Source organism: Oryctolagus cuniculus, chromosome 3, assembly GCF_964237555.1.
Source record: "Oryctolagus cuniculus chromosome 3, mOryCun1.1, whole genome shotgun sequence".
Classification (NCBI taxonomy): domain Eukaryota; kingdom Metazoa; phylum Chordata; class Mammalia; order Lagomorpha; family Leporidae; genus Oryctolagus; species Oryctolagus cuniculus.
This window is the reverse complement of record NC_091434.1, coordinates 16,383,146-16,395,091: the sequence shown is the minus strand read 5'-3', so window position 1 is coordinate 16,395,091 and position 11,946 is coordinate 16,383,146. Positions and strand designations below refer to the sequence as shown.

Genomic DNA, 11,946 nt, shown 5'->3' with positions numbered 1-11,946 from the left:
TCTTCCATTCTAGCTCTCTGCTGTGGCCCAGGAGGGCAGTGGAGGATGGCCCAAGTGCCTGGGCCCTGCACCCACATGGGAGACCAGGAGGAAGCACCTGGCTCCTGGCTTTGGATTGGCATAGTGCGCCAGCCGTAGCGACCATTTGGCCATTTGGGGGGTGAACCAACGGAAGGAAGACCTTTCTCTTTCTTTCTCTCTCTCACTGTCTAACTCTGCCTGTCCAAAAAAAAAAAAAAAAAAAAAAAAAAAAAAAAAAAACACACACACACACACACAAAACTATTTCATGAGATATAATCCACATACCACATAATTCAGTTCAAGTGGAAAATTCATATTTTAGGATATTTGAGTTGGTACAAACACCACCACAACCTGATTTTAAGATTTTGGTTAGCCCCCAGAGAAACTCTGTGCCCATTATCAGTTACCTCCCATTCACCCATAACTCCTGCCCTAGGCAGCTGACCTAATTTCTGTCTCTATGGATCTGTTGGTTCTGGATGTTTCATCCATAAAATGCAGTCTAGTGTCTTTGGTGTCTGACTTTTTTCCCCTTAGTATACTTTTGAAGTTCATATATGTTGTAGCATTTTATTTCTCCCTCATTCATTTTTAATTGACTCAATAGTATTTGATTGTATGACTATATCACATTTTGTTTATCCATTAATCACTGGATAGATATTTGGGCTATTTTCACTTTTTGGCTGTTATATTGGCTGCTACCATGAACATTTGTATATGCAGATTTTTGTGTGTAGCTGTGTTTTCATTTCTCTTGGGTATCTTCCTAGACATGGAATTATTTGATCATATGAAGGGACTTCAAACAGGTTAATGGTGGGGTGAGCATTGTGGCACAGTGGGTTAATCCACTACTTGGTATGCCTGCATCCCAAATTAGAGTATCTGGAATTGAGTCTTGCTTCTGCTTCTGATCTAACCTCCTACTGATTCACACCCTGTGATGCAGCCGATGATGGCTCCAGTGTTTGGGTCTCTGAAACACTTCGTGGGAGACCTGGTGAGCATCAGGGAGCTAATCAGTAAATGGGAACTCTGTTTCTCTCCCTCCCCAATTAAATAAATCATATAAAAATAGTTCATGGAAAATGGAATTAAAACAAGTGGATTTTGATGAAAATTGAAATCTTCACATTTTGTTCATAATATGCATTCATCCCCTCATTCCTTGGTGTGTTTCCTTGACGTCTGACTCCACTCACCTTGCCAGCATTCCTCTCCACACCTCAGGAGTGTGGCCACTGGGCTGTCTGGGCTCTGGTCTTCATTGAGCTGTAGGACAGGAGAACTCTGTAGAACCCCTCCACTCCTCCTTTGCCTACTTTGTTGGCTCTAGAGGTCCCCCACATCCAGCTTGCTTGTCACTTCCTCAGGGAAGTCTTCGCAAAGCCCTCTGATTCCATCATTTTCATATACTCTTACACCATGTGGTCCTCCTTTGGAGCCCTTGTCAGTTACAACTTTACCACCTGTTTGTAATTTTTAATGTAACACTTTTCTCTCTTACTGTTGCCATGATCCCAGCCATATTTGTTTCTCCCATGCCTCACCTTTATGTCTCCGGCATCTACACAGTGCCTGGCTGGTGACAGAAACTCAATGTATGTTTGACTAGTGAACAGTTGAAAATGTCATCATCCCCAACTTTATGATTAAATATGAAGCAGTATCCACTTTAGCTAAGGGTTTTCTGATCGTTATGTCATGGAAATACAGATCAGCCCAATGGTTATTAAGATTGTTCATTATGATGACGCAGATGTTAACAAAATGGCACAGCCTTCCCAAAGAGCTCACTAGCAACTAAGCAGAATTTCTCAACAGCGGATGAACTCATGAAGCTTATCAGACAATGAGCTCACCAGGGATGAGAATATTGTTTCCCATGGAACGAGGAAACCCTGGAATCTGCTACTTAGCTCAGCACTCCACGGTTCAAAGATGTGTATTTCTAAGGGTCAGGATCCCGTGGCCGGGTTTTGAGACAGGACACCTCCAGGAACTTCCTGTCTGATCCCTGCCTCTGGGGGATCTAATTTAATTAGATCAGAATGTCATCTGAGCTTCTTCTCTCCCTTGCTAAATGATGACACAAGAGGATTTTTAAAAAGAAACATCCTTCCTCCCCCATTGTATTTTAGGGACTAAGGAGGAGCTGCATAGAGCGCACTAGGAGCAAGGTCTAGCTACCTTCTGAACTCTGAAACTTCCTCCTTCCAGCTTTCTAAACTCCTGGACAGGAAGCCTTTTCAAGGTAGGTCACTTTTGGAGCAATAGCACCATCTTTTCCGAGGAGCCCAGGGAATGGTGGTGTGGAAGGTGGCTTCCCAGACCTCTTACAGCCTGGAAGAACATTTGCAGACTTGTGGGAGCAGCACGCCATCTTGAGTCTCATCAAGAAGCTGCCTCAATGGCTGGAGGCACATCCTGCGGTGGTTGCTGTGGGCCCTAAGGAAAAACGCTCTGCCTCGTGACACACAGGGGACTTGATTGCTGCTCTCTCCTCCGATTCCTTTTGTTTCTCCTGTTTCACACTTGCTGTTCCCTCTTTTCCCCTGGTCTGAGGTTGAGGTCCTCATATGCAGACCTTGAGATGAGGATGCCTGTGCAAGTGACAAATGGAAGACATGCTCCCAGGTCCCCAGGAGAGAGCAGGAGGAGAAACAGAGGCAGAGAGGGCAGGTGCCGGCTGTGAACTAGGCAGTGTCCACCCCAGAAGGAAGTTTCCACCAGATCCTGCAGAGGATGCTAGGATGTGTGTTATACTGCTGTCCCCATCCATTGTTGGTTAAGGCCCTGCAGGGATGGGGAGTACAGGGATTCTCAGTTTCTGATCCTTGCACCTGTGCCCAAACCTGGCCCAGAGGCCCCAGGGTCAGTCTCTGCAGAAGAACTGCAGGTGCTGGCTGCTGGAGACAAAAGCACAGGAAACATGGAGGGCTACACAGAAACAGTGAAAAGCTACCCCAGGTGAGGGGTGTGATGTCCATTTCCCGTTTCCAAGTTGTGCACTATGGTTGGAGGGTACCTGTGGATGAGCTATTGCCTGCTCCCCTAGCCCTACTGAAAAACACTTGGCTTCCTCATTCTTTCATTCCCCTGCCACCGCTCAAGTGCTGACCCAACTCTTTCTGCAGGAGCTGTGGTGATAGCTTCAGAGGTCCCTTTGTTTTCCAAACCACGTCAACAGCTGCCAGCTTAGTCTTCACCAGGTCATTCACTTTTCAATTACGGCTTTTCAGTGCTTTAATTATGCAGTTAAAACTCCTTTACCAAGTACTGGAGGCCTCTGAGAATCTGGCTTCAACTTTCCTGTCTGGTCACTGAGTCTTATTTTCCCTGAGGAAGACCCTCAGCCTCGGAGATTTGAGACAGGGAGGGACTTAGAGTCTGAGGACATTATAGGTGTGGATTCTGCTCTGGGACCAACCGCCTGTGTGATCACTGATACATCACTTCTTTCTCCCAGGCTGAATGTCCTGATCCATACATGAGCTTTGTAAATGGTTGTGAGGATTCTGTTGGATACAGCATAGAGGGAATTAGACCACTGTGCGGAGATACCTCTGCCAGGGAAATGGTAGCTGAATCCAAGTCTATGAAGTTTCTATGAACATGAACCATGCCCTGGTAGACTTCCCTTGCTGGGCTTTGTACCTGAAATTCCTGCTTATTCCTATTGGCCAGAATCCTGCACATCCTTCAAGGCTGGGATGAAGACTCCCCTCCATTGTGCTGAGTTTCCTTAATGCCTGAACCCTAAAGTGATCAGAGCCACCTTTGGGTTCTCACTATCTTCTATTATGTCTCTGATAATTTCTTTCTCCACTATTTTAGAATTTTTTTCCCCGTAGAAGTTCTTTTTTTTTTTTTTTTTTTTTTTGACAGGCAGAGTGGACAGTGAGAGAGAGAGAGACAGAGAGAAAGGTCTTCCTTTGCCGTTGGTTCACCCTCCAATGGCCGCCGCGGCCGGCGCGCTGCGGCCGGCGCACTGCGCTGATCCGATGGCAGGAGCCAGGAGCCAGGTGCTTTTCCTGGTCTCCCATGGGGTGCAGGGCCCAAGCACCTGGGCCATCCTCCACTGCACTCCCTGGCCACAGCAGAGGGCTGGCCTGGAAGAGGGGCAACCGGGACAGAATCCGGCGCCCCGACCGGGACTAGAACCCGGTGTGCCGGCGCCGCTAGGCGGAGGATTAGCCTAGTGAGCCGCGGCGCCGGCCTCCCCGTAGAAGTTCTAATTAGTCTGATATTTTATCCATAGGTTGGTCTTTTAATTTTCCTAGCATCTTATCTTTCTCTTATTTTTTGAGAAGTCATCTGGATTTATTTTTCAGTCCTAGTAGTGAATGTTCCTCTGCTTGCAGTCATTAAAAAATTCCCACTAGCTCTTTTTTTTTTTGATTGAGGGGTGACTCTAATTTTTCCTCTTGACATAGCATCTTATTTTTGTTTTATGGGTAAAATTACCAATTATAGCTTTTTTCCATTCTATAGCCAAATTTATCTTTATATTGCTTGGAGTCATTTAAAAAAAATGTCTGTATTCTGAAATGATGGATCATCTTTGTTGTCCAGTCAAATTAACCTGTGAAGCAATAAAATGTCTGTTCATATGGACAGAGCCTGTCAGCTAGTTGGCTTTGTCCCTGGTAGATTGAGGACATCCTAAATGCAAGAATGGAGAGATGCTTCCTGTGGGGCCATCGGATTTGTGTTGAGGCATGCAATATGATGATAGACTGCACAGTAAGGTGGATGAGTAGGTAAGATGTGTGGCTTCGGAGGGAATGCAGCAGGGGAAAAGCAGCCAAAGTTCTCAACTCCTTTCACTACGTTTGTTTTCGTTCTGTTTCTCGGTGCTGAGCCTCACCAGGGTTTGGCGAGGTAGATGGGCTTTTTCCTGCAATGCCTTCCCTTCCATGCAGGCTCTGGGTTATGGGGTCTTCTGATCTGTATCTTACCATGCTTGCATCCTTCCTCTGCCCTATAGTTGTTTGCTAAATTTTCAGCCAGGGACAGCCCCTCTATCCCTTTATTTTATTTATTGCTAGGAATTTATATCCCTTTAAATTTTCTTGCTAACATTTTAATGGGAAGTCAGGTGAGAGCGAGTTAAATCCACACATTCAACTTTCCATTTAGAGCAGGATTTCTCACTTTTTATATAATTTGATAACTGTTCAGGATAGCTTTCTGTTTATGGAGCTAGGTTTTTAACACATGCAGAGCTGGATTGTATTTCAGAAAAGAGAAGATACCGTTTTATTCTTTGCTTATTTTGGGGAGACTAGCCCCATGTCCTGCAGCAGGTGCCCGGTTGATGTTAATCAGCTGAGTTAGCTTTGTCCTTGAAGCTCCATCACTTTCCTCTTTGTTTCACATTTCAGTGACCTCACAAGTGTGACTTCTCACAGAGTGGAGTCCCACACCAGGAGAGCCATTGGGATCTCCCTTTTAAACCTTTTAATATTTTTAGTCTTTACTGTGTACTTCTGCCAGGATTTGCCTGAGATGAGAAAGCAGCCAATGCCCTTTGTGGGAGATTCATATTCTGTACTGTGTCTTCAAAGCTGTGATCCTTTTGGCTGACTTCTCTTCCAAATAAAGACACAACCTGGGCATTTTATGATCCCTTTTCCCCTGCTTTCTGTTGTCTCCTGGGTTATTTCCTTGTGTAACATGCAGAGTTCTCTGGGTTACGGAGCATTCTTTCATTCCTTCCCCGTGGTCGTCAACGTGTGAAAGCGCACACTTGCGTGCATCACACCCTCTCAGACCTTCCTACCCTAGTATATACGTGGGACATTTTCCCCTTCCAAAGAAGACCAGGTTAGTGGTTTCTGCTCATCCAAACCAAACCACCAGGTGGAGCAGCCTGATGTGGTCCTTCAGTCCCCTAGGCCACATTTTTTGTTAAATGGCTGCCTCCTCCCATGAGGTACAATTTACCCTTTATCTAAGGCGTGACACTTTCTTCTGTTCCTCAATTAAAATGGAAGGAAAAACAGTTTCCTACATTGTAATTGAGAAAAAAAAGCCCACTGAGGAGACCTTTCTTGTTGAACTGCAGAAAAAGAAATTGTCGGCCCTGCCGGGGCCTCTCAGGGCGAGCTGGCTAGTCCAGGATGGAATCAGTTTAAGACAAGGTGTAGAATTCCTTCCTGCCATATGGCTGTGTGCTTGGGAAAATTCATCGTCATGTTTTCCCTTTTTTGTGATTCCATAATCAATACAACTACTCCAATTAGTTCACAACATGCATTCAATACCTCTTTTAACAGTAAAACTTGACACCTACAGTCAGATCTTGGTATCTGTGGTTTCTGCATCAATGAAATCGCTGATTGTAGATTGAAAATGTTGAAAACATTGCATCTGTACCAGCATGCGCAGCCTGTTTTCTCACTGTTATTATCTACACAATGCTCTATAACCATTTGCATAGCATTTGCATTGTGTTAGGTGTTATAAGTAATCTGGAGATGATGTAAAATATCATCAGTGTGTACTTAGGGTGTATGCAGAGGCTGCACTATTTTCCATGAAGGACGTGAGCGTTTGTGGATTTTGGTATCCATGGGGAGGGTTCTTGAAACTAATCCGCCATGGATAGCAAGACTGCGCACAATTCAAAACACTTAGAATTAGGCAGCATGGTAGAAGGAGCCTTGTTCTTTGCAACTAAGGAAGATGTGACAATGACTTTGAATAGTAAGCACCATTTTATATCTAGCAATTTATTCTTGTGGTAAAAGCATTAAATTTATCATTTAAATCCTTTTAAAGTATATAATTCAGTGGTATTATGTACATTCATAACCTTATTCAATCATCCCATTATCCACTTCCCCAAAGTCTTCATCTTTCCAAACTAGAAACTCCATACCCATTAAATACCAGCTCCCCAATTTTCCCTCCCCATAGCTCTTACAAGCTCCATTCTATTTTTTTTTTTTTTGACAGGAAGAGTTAGACAGTGAGAGAGAGACAGAGACAGAGAGAAAGGTCTTCCTTCCATTGGTTCACCCCGCAAATGGCCGCTATGGCCACCGCGCTGTGCCCATCTGAAGCCAAGAGCCAGGTGCTTCCTCCTGGTCTCCCATGCAGGTGCAGGGCCCAAGCACTTGGGCCATCCTCCACTGCCCTCCTGCAGAGAGCTGGCCTGGAAGAGGAGCAACCGGGGACAGAATTCAGTGCCCCAACTGGGACCAGATCCCGGGGTGCCGGCGCCACAGGTGGAGGATTAGCCAAGTGAGCCACAGCGCCGGCCTCTATTCTACTTTTTGTCTCTTTGATTTTGCCTATTCTAGGTGCCTCCACTGAATCAACAATTGTCCTTTTGTATCTGGCCTATTTCACTTAGCACAAGTGTTTCCGAGCTTCCTCCAGGGGTGGGGCTCAGCAGTACGACTCCTCTCCCCGCATACTCAGTTATGAGAATCCCAAGTCAAAGTTGCTGGGTTTGAATCCTGGCTCCACCCCTAATTCCAGCTTCCTGTTATGGGGGCAGCAAGTGGTGGCTCTTTAGTTAGTTGGGTTCCTGCCACCCATGTGAGACACGTGAATTGGGTTCTTCCTGCATAGCTTCAGCTTGGCCCAGCCCTGGGCATTGTAGGCATTTAAGGAGCGAACTAGTGGATGAGAGATCGTTTTCTGTCTCTGTCTCTCTCTGTATCTCCTCTTATTAAATAAATACATAAATGAAGTTAATAAAAGGTCCAACCCTGTTGTGGCATGTATTAGAAAGTCATTCCTTTTTTAAAACATAATGGTGGTCTGCTGTATGCAATTTACATTTATTCATTAACCTGCTGATAGGCATTTGGGTAGTTTCTACGTCATGGGTATTGTGAACAATGCTCTCTGAATATTACTGTAAAAACATTCATTTGAGCTTCTGGCTCTCTTTCTTTCATTCTCCTATATCCAGAAGTGAAATTGCTGGGCCATGTGATAATTCTGTGCTTATCTTTTTGAGGAACCACAGCACGCTTCTCCACACCAATTTACAAATGAGAAAAGCTACCAGGCCCAGGTCACAGAGGGGGCCTCTGAGGGGAGCTACTGAAGTTAGATGAGTGTGTGATGTGACTGGACAGTGTTTTCCGTAAGTGGGCTTTCAATTAGTGCTAATTCTCTTTCCCTTTCTGGTGCTAATTCAGACGCATTGGCCTAAAGCTGAAATTTACTTTAGATTCCCACACTCTTTCATTTCCTTTATAGGTTTCTAAAAGTAAGCAGTTCTCCTAATCCTGGCCAAAGTGAGTCCAGAACCTTCCCAACTCTATGAGGCACCTGGTACTTTCCAGCAGTTCTTGGGCTGATTCGAATCATCCTTCTCAGCCTACACACAATGCTCAGGCAGCCTCTGGTGGCTGCAGGTCCTGGAGTCTGAAGGTCTTGAGAGTGATGGAACTGCTTTGTAAGTTGGTAATAATTATAATTTGTAATAAATAATAAAATTATAAATTATTGGATTGTAGACTTTTCGCAAATGCTTGACCTGGCCCTTACCTCTCCTCAGTGCGACTCTGTGGGATGGAGTTAGGGAGGGGCATTGTGCGTGGGCAGGTGCAGTGGCGCGGTGTGGTAAGCTGAGTGCAGGTAGCTCGGAGGCCGATGGCCTTTCTTTGCCGCAGGTCTGCCCCTGCGTCCACCCCTACACTTCCCATTTCAGGTGAGCAGAGCCCTCTGCCCTCCTTCCAACACCTCGCTGGGTCATTAGGGCTGGAAATCCCCTGTTACCTCTCCCAGGTGTATTGGAATCCAAGGCCTGCATTCCGATGTGGGATAAAAGACACCTTTCAGAGCTCCCCACAGGCTGGTGGGCGTTCGGGTTTGAAGCCAGGGAGGGGCGGCCTCCCGCGGTGGCCCTGAAACAGCGCTCCTGGGACGAGAGCCCCCTCCGGTGTGGAAGGCCAGTCTTCCCGTCGGTGTTTCCTGGGGTAGGGAGCCGAACTGGACGCTGCTGCTAGGGTACCAGAACCTCAGGCAGCCTTCAGTTCTCCCCTTGAGTAGGAGCAACCTACAACACTGCTACCTGAGAAGCACTTGGGACATTTGGAAAGTCGAGGGCTGGTGAGGAGAGGCTGTAAGGGATTCCTTTTGGGGCGGGAATGAGACGTCTTAAACAGGCATTTCACGCAGTTGCTGGGACCCTGGAGGGCGTCCCTTTTCAGTGGGTGTAGTTCCCAGGTTGTCCACAAGATGGTGCAGATACGCCGCCCACAGCTGGTACTTCGCTGAAAACGCCTCTCACGGTTTGCTGCTTTTGCCAGATCCCTGGTGCAGTAAATTGATAAACTGGTTTTGCGGGCAGGATGAAGCCTTCACTGTGGTGATTATACCTTTGACATTTTAAGCATTTTGATTGACTATTCAATTAAAAATGTATCGCATTCCCAGTAAGCTAAATGAAATGACAAATGTGTACAAAACTCAGCCGCGTGGTTGCCTAGGCAATCTGTGCAGGAGGTCATTGTCCGACAGGGAGCTGCAGGAGAACTGAGTGAGATATTATGCAAGCGCCTCCTGTTTCTGGAGAACTTGAAGCCAACTGGGGATTGGGTCACTCATCACAGTGGGCACTTCCTTCGGACACCGCTGGTCTGGATGCTGGGGGGACAGTGATCAGGAAAGTCCCGGTGCTCAGAGACCTTGCACTCTGTGGAGAGAACCACAGGGACAGATTCCATAGGAGAAATTAGTAGTGTGCCGGGTGGTGGCGCACCACGGGGAAAGTATTAAAGCCGGCAAATAGAGGTGGAAGGCGAGACTTTAAAACAGCGTGTCAGAGACCTGAAGGATTGTGGGGCGAACCATGGGGAGTCTTGGCTAAGGTCCTGATGTGGGAAGATGCCTGGCAGACTCCAGGAAGGTCCAGGAGGCCAACGTGGAAGGGAAGAGGCCGTGTGCAAGGTCAGGGAGGCCACTGCTGGCAGCAGCGGGCAGGCGACGTGAGGCAGAGTGACATGGTTGGGGGCAGAGCAGGGGCTTTGGAAGCAGATGGATCACATAGAACTTACAGGGCACGATGAGACTTTGGGTTTACGTTGGCACTGATGGGAAAGCTCTGTGCTGAGAAGAAGAGTGGCGAGATCTGATTTCCTTGGTAAAGTTCACGCTGGCTCCAGCATTGAGAAGCAGCTAAGAGCAGGAGCGGGGAAGTATTAGAAGTCTGCCATGTTCCAGGTGAAGGATGGAGGTGGCTGGAAGCCACTGCGACAGACAGCAGCCGGAATGGAGAACTGTGGTCATGGTTTGAGTCGCTTTTGCGTTCATAGATTTGATGATAGATTATGTGACTATTTAAGAGGAAGAGGCCGGCGCCGTGGCTCACTAGGCTAATCCTCCGCCTTGCAGCGCCGGCACACCGGGTTCTAGTCCCGGTCGGGGTTCCGGATTTTGTCCTGGTTGCCCCTCTTCCAGTCCAGCTCTCTGCTGTGGCCAGGGAGTGCAGTGGAGGATGGCCCAAGTGCTTGGGCCCTGCACCCGCATGGGAGACCAGGATAAGTGTCACTCCCCGTCTTCGTGGAGGAACGACACAGGACCCTGCGCTGTTCTTTTATCTGCTCGGCCCTCCCCGGGTTTGCTGCTGGTTCTTCCCGGGTTGGCTACTGACCCTTCCACCTCCGTGGAAGGGCGGTTCCCCCGGCCACATTCCCCACTTCCGCAGGGGAGTGGCACACCGCCGGCCGGCTCTCTCGGGGACTGCACAGGTGTTCCTTCAGATAGATGTTCCCCTTAGATGTTCCTGGTGCATGTTCTCTCTCTCCTCCTTTATAGTCCTCCTCCGCCAATCCTAACTCGGCTGCCCACATGCCGAGTACGCTGCTCTCCTCCAATCAGGAGCAGGATCAGCTCCTGGAGGTCATCACTCAAGTTGGCAAGAGGCAGCTGCGTAGAAGCTGTTTTCTCCTCTCCCAACGCCATATTGTGGGAGAGCAGATGCATAGAATAAGTCTTAATTCCAGTAACTCAGTCCAGTCCGAGTTGCTCCCCACAATAAGTACCTGACTCCTCCTGGCTTTGGATGGGCGCAGCGCCGTGGCAGTAGCAGCCATTTGCGGGGTGAACCAACGGAAGGAAGACCTTTCTCTCTGTCTCTGTCTCTCACCATCTAACTCTGCTTGTTAAAAAAATAAAAACATAAAAAAAAACATAAAAAAAAAGAGGAAGGGCCAGGTCAAGGATGACCCCAAGGTTATTTCCCTGAGCAACTGGGCAGATGGGGTTGCCATTAACTGGGATGAACTGGAGGGGCAGGTTTTTTTGGGGAAAGATCAGGAGCTCAGTTTTGGATGTGCTGAGTTTGGGACGTCCACGTGGAAAGATGGATCTGAGAACCTGGAGTTCAGGGTTAGGGTGCAGGCTGAGAGATGTGCCTTTCGGCGAGTGGGTCTGTAGATGGTATTTAAAGGCACAGCCTGCAATGAGAATGGAGAGACAAGAACTGGAGTCCCAGGACTGAGCCCGGATGCACCCCAGCATTCGGATGTTGGACAGGTGAGGAGAGGCCAGCACAGGGGACCGAGGACGGGAGACCAGTTAGTCCCAAAGAGTGAGGTGTCCTGGAAGCAGGGAAGGAGAAGGCCACAGGAGCACGAGGTCGGCCGCGTTGGCTGTTGCTGCTCCCAGGCAAGCGCTCGGATCCCTCTCCACTGGTTTCTGTGCCTTAGCCTGGCCCACGATTGGGGCTGGCTGCGCTGTGGTTGTCAGGACGTGTCCTGCACACCGCGGCATTTTTAGCAGCCCCTGTTTGCTTGCTGACCATGAGGCACAGCCTTAACCCCAGCACTGGGGATCTCAAGTTCTGGGGGAGGAAGTTCTCCTGGACCGGCTGGCACCCTGGAGTTGGCTGGAAAGGCCAGTGGGACATTGACAGGGTACCTGGAATGGTGTGCAGAGGGCAGCTCA

At 48.0% G+C, this 11,946-nt stretch overlaps 1 long non-coding RNA gene across 1 annotated transcript; it reads left to right on the top strand.

The window, feature by feature from the left end:
* The first annotated feature begins 310 nt into the window (after nucleotides 1-310).
* On the top strand, nucleotides 311-10,215 carry LOC108176890 (uncharacterized). The gene is made up of 3 exons (XR_001793649.3): nucleotides 311-2,284; nucleotides 8,009-8,137; nucleotides 8,254-10,215. It is a non-coding gene; the product is annotated as an uncharacterized lncRNA (long non-coding RNA).
* Nucleotides 10,216-11,946: the final 1,731 nt, after the last annotated feature.